Here is a 7,500-nt window from a genome sequence, read left to right as displayed (position 1 = left end):
TCCCGTTCTTCCTCATTTCCACCCTTCCTCACTCCCGCCCTCCCTCATTTCCACCCTCTTCCTCATTCTCGCCCTCCCTCATTTCCACCCTTCCATATTCCAGCCCATCCTCTGCATCCATTCGCTCCTGCCACGCACGCCCGGGGTAATCCTCGGTCTATATTCGCCCTTTCCTTTTATTTGCTGTCCCACTCGAAGGATGTATGGAGTGGATACCCTAACAGAGAATGAGGGAGGGAGGGAGGGAGGGAGGGAGGGAGGGAGGGGGAGGGAGAGGGAGAGGGAGAGGGAGAGGGGGAGAGAGAGAGAGAGAGAGAGAGGGAGAAGGGAGAGGGAGAGGGAGAGGGAGAGGGAGAGGGAGAGGGAGGGAGAGAGGGAGAGGGAGGAGGGAGAGGGAGAGGGAGAGGGAGGAGAAGAGGGAGAGGAGGGCGAGAGAGAGAGACAGAGGGAGAGGGAGAGGGAGAGGGAGAGGGAGAGGGAGAGGGGGAGAGGGAGAGGGGGAGAGGGAGAGAGGGAGGGAGGGAGAGAGGGAGAGGGAGAGGGAGAGGGGAGGGAGAGGGAGAGAGAGAGAGAGAGAGAGAGAGAGAGAGAGAGAGAGAGAGAGAGAGAGAGAGAGAGAGAGAGAGAGAGAGAGAGAGAGAGAGAGAGAGAGAGGAGAGAGAGAGAAAGGAGGAGAGAGGAGAAGAGAGAGAGAGGAGAGAGAGGAGAGAGAGAGGAGAGAAAGCAGAGAGAGAGGAGAGAAAGCAGAGAGAAATGGAGAGAAATGGAGAGAAATGGAGAGAAATGTAGAGAAATGGAGAGAAATGGAGAGAAATGGAGAGAAATTGAGAGAAATGGAGAGAGAGAGAGATGGAGAGGATAGAGAAGGGAGACTTGACATGTCATAGAAAATACTTCCGTTATGCGGTGCCAAGTTGCGACAGAATATGTACATGTTAAGGATAAACTTGAGAGGAAGAGGGAGGAAGGGAAGGAGAGATAAAGGGAAGGTAAAAGAGAGGAGGGGAGGAGAGAGGGAAAGGAGGGAGGGGGGAGGGAGGGAAGGGAGGAAAGGGGGGAGGGAGGATGGAGAGAGGGTAAAAGGAGGAAGGGAGAGAGGGAGGAAGGGAGGGATGAAGAAAAAGAAAAAGAAGATGAAAATAAACAGGTGTAAAAAGGGGAGAAGAGAGAGGTGAAGGAGAGGAGTGAGTGCCAAACTAGACAGAAAGGATGAAGTATGAAAGGTATGTCAGAATACGCGACAAATAAACAAGAGGCAGAGAAAGAGAAAGGAAAATAAAGAGAGAGAGAGAGAGAGAGAGAGAGAGAGAGAGAGAGAGAGAGAGAGAGAGAGAGAGAGAGAGAGAGAGAGAGAGAGAGAGAGAGAGAGAGAGAGAGCGCTGGCACCCGATTCGCCAACGAGAGGAGGGAGATGGCACTGACGTAAGCATGACCCTGGCACCCTACCCACCCTACTGCCCTCTATTAACCCTAACGCACCTCAATATACATCTTTTACGTCACTGGTACATAAAATTTGGGCCCTTGCTGGCACCGGCTTCTGACACTCACCCCCCCCCCCTATCCCCCCTCGCGCACCCCCTTCCCTCGTTTTCCCTCCCTTTAATGTTGCTCTCTCCCCTCCGCGGGGATGAAGGGAGTAAAGGGGGATTAGGTACGACAGGGGAGGGAGGGAGGGAGAAAGAGGGGGTGAGGGAGTGAGGGAAGGAGAAAGAGGGGGTGAAGGAGGGAGGGAGAAAGAGGGGGTGAGGGAGGAAGGGAAGGAGAAAGAGGGGGGTGAGGGAGGAAGGGAAGGAGAAAGAGGGGGTTAGGGAGTGAGGGAAGGAAAAGGAGGGGGTGAGGGAGAGAAGGGAGAAAGAGGGAGTGAGGGAGGGGGAGGAGAAAGAGGGGTGAGGGAGGGGGAAAGAGGGGGAGAGGAGGGAGGGGGAAAGAGGGGGTGAGGGAGAGATGGAAAGAGAAGGAGGGGTGAGGGAGAGATGGAAGGAGAAGGAGGGGGTGAGGGAGGAGATGGAAGGAGAAGGAGGGGGTGAGGAAAGGAGAGAGATGGAAGGAGAAGGAGGGGGTGAGGGAGAGATGGAAGGAGAAGAGAGGGGGTGAGGGAGAGATGGAAGGAGAAGAGGAGGGGGTGAGGGAGAGATGGAAGGAGAAGGAGGGGGTGAGGGAGAGATGGAAGGAGAAGGAGGGGGTGAGGGAGGGAGATGGAAGGAGAAAGGAGGGGGTGAGGGGGAGAGATGGAAGGAGAAGGAAGGGGGTGAGGGAGAGATGGAAGGAGAAGGAGGGGGTGAGGGAGAGATGGAAGGAGAAGGAGGGGGTGAGGGAGAGATGGAAGGAGAAGGAGGGAGGTGAGGGAGAGATGGAAGGAGAAGGAGGGGGTGAGGGAGAGATGGAAGAGAAGGGAGGGGGTGAGGGAGAGATGGAAGGAGAAGGAGGGGGTTAGGGAGGGAGAGGGAGAAAGAAGGATGAGGGAGAGAGGGAGAGGTGGAAGGATGAGGGAGAGAGGGAGAGGTGGAAGGATGAGGGAGAGAGGGAGAGGTGGAAGGATGAGGGAGAGAGGGAGAAAGAGGGGGTGAGGGAGGGAGGAAGGAAGACAGAGGACGTGAGAACAGTGAGGGAGAAAGAGGGGTGAGGGAGGGAGGGAGGAGAAGGAGAGAGAAAAAAAGGAGAGAGAAAGAGGGTGAGAGTGAAAGAGATCGGGAATGATGATGAGGGGGCAGGAGGAAGAAAGAGACGCGAGAGAGAAAGAATGAGTGAGAGAGAGAAAGAGAGTGAGTGAGTGTGAGAAAGTGAGAGTGAGGTGAGAGAGAGAGAGAGAGAGAGAGAGAGAGAGAGAGAGAGAGAGAGAGAGAGAGAGAGAGAGAGAGAAAGAAAGAGAGAGAGAGAGAGAGATAAAGAGAGTGAGTGAGTGAGAGAAAGAGGGTGAAAGTGAGAAAATGAAAGTACGAGAGAGAGAGAGAGAGAATGGGAGAGGCAAACGAACTAAAGAGAAACATATTTACGTCGCAGGCGGCAGCGGCACGCCCGGAAAATGCCATCCCCCCCCCCCCCACTCCTCTACCCCCCCCCCCCCCCCGTCCCTACATCGGCACCACGTGGCACTAGACGACCCTCTCTGGCACAAACACCTTCGCCAATACCTCGTGCTGTCAATACAACGTCGTCTGGCTTGAACACCATCATCAAATATCATACAATAAAATACATTCCCAGCGGCCGTCTTGAATAATCATATCACCTAATTATATTGCCAAGAAACCATTAACTATAATAATTTTTTTCAAAATCCTTACAAATTTTCGATCATATTCGTTTACACATTCCTCGTTCAACATCAAACACGTCACGATACATACACCTATGCACGATTTAAACTTCCTTCAGCTCACTTTCTCTCAAAACATACATAAACAAACTTAAATAATTATTTCTAAAAGGTATAAAAAACACCAACACCGATTCCACACATTAGTTCAAACAATCATTCTGAAAATTGTTATCGTTGAAAAGCAAGGGTCATGCAGTGAACCTGTTTTTTTTATTATTGTTTACACTGAATATTACCAAGGCCACAGACGAGTACACACTTGCGGAAGAATACGAGAGGGAGATGGAGAGGGAGAGGGAGATGGAGAGGGAGAGGGAGAGGGAGAGGGAGAGGGAGAGGGAGAGGGAGAGGGAGAGAGAGAGAGAGAGAGAGAGAGAGAGAGAGAGAGAGAGAGAGAGAGAGAGAGAGTGAGTGAGAGAGAGAGAGAGAATCACGTATATGGGACCGTGAGCAAAAGTATGTTATAATCAATCAACGTGAAATATGGTTTATTTTCGTTTCCTTTAAATAGCCTGAGGAAAACACACACACACACACACACACACACACACACACACACACACACACACACACACACACACACACACACACACACACACACACACACACACACACACACACACACACTCACACTAACACACACTAACACACACTAACACACACTAACACACACATTCAATATCTCTTTAAAACGGCCCTTTTCATACCGGGAAGGCCCAAGAGACTCTACCCATATATACTCTTACCAGAATAGATCCTGAATTTATTCTTCACTTGACGACAACTTGCCAGAAAATTGCTTAACGACAAGTTGCCAGAAATCTCCACAGAGTTCACCGTGACAGAATATAAGAGGTCGCGCCATGATGTCCATTGCCAGAGCGCCGAAAGGCACGGAGACTGCGTATGATCGGCGGCGGCCAGTCGTTGACGCGCGGGGCAAGCAAGTTCCATGACTCAGCTGAAAGTACTTCAATTCAGCTTTCCTGTCTGTTTATCTTTTCTCGTTCCTTTTCTGTCTCTGCCTGCCAGTCTATTTGTCTGTGTGTTTATCTGGCTCTGTGTCTGTCTTCTGTCCCCCCCCCTCTCTCTCTCTCTCTCTCTCTTTTCTCTTCGCTGTCTTCTACCGGGCCCCAAAAAGCTAGTTTTCTCTCCCGAAACAGGCGCAAAATCTTTCTTCTCCGTTCCCCAGTCTATCTAGCTCAGTTAATTTGCTCTATCTCATCCCGTATCTCCTTTATTCTCGATTTGCGCACCTTTTGCCATGGGTGAAAAGTCTCTTAGTTTACGTCAAGGTAACCATTCCATTACTTTTTTTCACTCAAATCCTGATTGTTATCCACTTATTTTTCCCTTTTTCACTCAAATCCTCATTGTTATCCACTGTAATTTTTCCCCTTTTTTCACTTAAATTCTCATTGTTATCCACTGTATTTTTTCCTTTTTTCACTCAAATCCTGATTGTTATCCACTTATTTTTCCCTTTTTTCAATGAAATCCTCATTGTTATCCACTGTAATTTTTCCCTTTTTTTTTTACTCAAATCATTGTTATCCGCTGTAAATTCACCGTTAATTTTACTAACCATGATCACTAACACCCAAAAGCACGAGATCAAAGCGCGTCGCAAAAATTTCTCTCTCACACCTCCGTGCTTGAACACTCAGTAAGGATAAAAATAAAATCCAAACTCTGCCTAGCTCCATGGTATAACCACGAAATACCAGTTCACACACGCCACACAATAAAAACCTTTACATAACGCTTACATAACACGTTCCTCTGTTGTACCCCACCTTCCATTCATAGATACCAACACTTAAAATTTCCATTAGACGAACACAACCACAACACTTCCGCCAAAGAACATACTCATAACAAACAAACACCTAAATCTATGAACAAACAAACAAGAAAAGCTCTAGATTATGCTGTCACCTGATCACGGTACTCTACCCCCTCCCCCCTCCCCACCCCCAACAGAACACACGAGTCCGGTGTCACACGATCGTTACATATATCATATATAAGCAGACAAAATGTACACAATGTAATTTCGCCAGTATCTCCTCCTGGTTTACGGTCGAGTTTCCTGTCTCTGCGTGTGGAAAGGAGTGAACATTGCAGATGCTATGAATAGAACAGTCTTTAGGCCTATTGGCGAGGGGGGGAGGGAGGAAGCAGGGAGGGGGAAGGTGGGGGGAGTTAGGGAGGGTCATTTCCTGCACGCAACTGGCTTTTCTGTTTCTTTAAATACAATATGCGTAATATTTGCCATTGTAAATCCCACTATCTTTAATTTATTTGGTTTAATCTTGTTGGAAACACACGCAGGCATACGAGTATAGTGTGCACAATAATGCGTGTGTACACAAGGATGTGTGTGTGCACAAGGATGCGTGTGTGTACAAAGAAGCGTGTGTGTACAAGGATGTGTGTGTGTACAAGGATGTGTGTGTGCACAAGGATGTGTGTGCACAAGGATGTGTGTGTGCACAAGGATGTGTGTGTGCACAAGGATGTGTGTGTGCACAAGGATGCGTGTGTGTACAAGGATGTGTGTGTGTACAAGGATGTGTGTGTGCACAAGGATGCGTGTGTGCACAAGGATGCGTGTGTGCACAAGGATGCGTGTGTGCACAAGGATGCGTGTGTGCACAAGGATGCGTGTGTGCACAAGGATGTGTGTGCACAAGGATGCGTGTGTGCACAAGGATGTGTGTGTGCACAAGGATGCGTGTGTGCACAAGGATGCGTGTGTGCACAAGGATGCGTGTGTGTACAAGGATGCGTGTGTGTACAAGGATGCGTGTGTGTACAAGGATGTGTGTGTACAATAATGCGTGTGTGCACAAGGATGCGTGTGTGCACAAGGATGCGTGTGTGTACAAGGATGCGTGTGTGTACAAGGATGTGCGTGTACAATAATGCGTGTGTGCACAAGGATGTGTGTGCACAAGGATGTGTGTGTGCACAAGGATGCGTGTGTGTACAAAGAAGCGTGTGTGCACAAGGATGTGTGTGTGCACAAGGATGCGTGTGTGCACAAGGATGCGTGTGTGCACAAGGATGCGTGTGTGCACAAGGATGCGTGTGTGCACAAGGATGCGTGTGTACAAGGATGCGTGTGTACAAGGATGCGTGTGTACATGGATGTGTGTGTACATGGATGCGTGTGTGTGCAAGGATGTGTGTTTGTACAAGGATGTGTATGTACAAGGATGTGTATATTTACAAGGATGTGTATTTTTACAAGGATGTGTATGTGTACACGGTTGAGTGTAAGGCTGTGTTGAACTAAAACTATTCCAGTGTATGTGTGTATGTGTGCGTGTGCGCCCACGTGCGTTTATGTAACTATAAGTATGAATGTAAGCGTGAGAGAATGAGTGAGTATTACCGTGTGTGAATAAGTGTATGTGTAAACACCGGTACATACAAACATACATATCTAAAATCTATATATAGCTGTTATATCTATTCCTATTGTTATATCTATTACTATATCTATAAATAGATCTACCTGGCCATCTATCTGTCTGTGTTTTTCTGTCTGTCTGTGTCTGTGTTTGTCTGTATCAATATCTATGTATCTATTTATCAATTCACGGCTGGGAAGAGAAAGAAAGACGAGAAAGAATAAAAATAAAAAAATAGAGAAAAATGAGAGATGGGGGACACACCCCTGACCTTTCAAAACATACTGTATACACTCTGTACCGCAGAGAAGTCACACATATAAACAACAACAACAACAAAAAATAAAAAATGTCGATAAATGTTGCTCCTCGAGTCCGTACGTTCCCATGTGCACATCTGTCAAATATATTTATCCATCCCATTTCCTCCGCGCAGACACACTGATCTAAGAAATCCATCTTACAGACGCATATATAGGATACTTACGCAGGTTCTTGGCACCGAAGACTTGGAAAAATACACGATCTAAAGGCAGAACATGAGAAATAAAGAGACAATTAGAGAATGCACGACACCTTCAGCTACCCTTGCGAAGACTGTTTTGGGAAAGAACTCGCGTCGTCTGCACGCGCCACGCCGGTACGTTTTAGTGTGTTTTATTCTATTTTAGGATTCAGGGTCTAGTGTGGATTATTTTGGTTTACGATAGACAATAATTTGTTATTTACGAAAGGGTGGAAAGCTTTCGGAGGAATATA

At 47.9% G+C, this 7,500-nt stretch overlaps 1 protein-coding gene across 1 annotated transcript in view; it reads right to left on the bottom strand.

The window, feature by feature from the left end:
- PCB (Pyruvate carboxylase) overlaps window positions 1-7,365 on the bottom strand; it is a 70,169-nt gene extending 62,804 nt beyond the window's left edge. The window contains exon 1 of the mRNA XM_070129599.1: window positions 7,229-7,365. The gene's annotated coding sequence lies outside the window, so the exon portion shown is untranslated. The remainder of the gene's footprint in view (window positions 1-7,228) is intronic.
- Between the last annotated feature and the right edge of the window lie 135 nt (window positions 7,366-7,500).

This window comes from Penaeus vannamei, chromosome 14 (assembly GCF_042767895.1).
Source record: "Penaeus vannamei isolate JL-2024 chromosome 14, ASM4276789v1, whole genome shotgun sequence".
NCBI classification, from domain to species: Eukaryota; Metazoa; Arthropoda; class Malacostraca; order Decapoda; family Penaeidae; genus Penaeus; species Penaeus vannamei.
The sequence above is the reverse complement of the archived record's forward strand: the minus strand, read 5'-3'. Positions and strand labels throughout refer to the sequence as shown.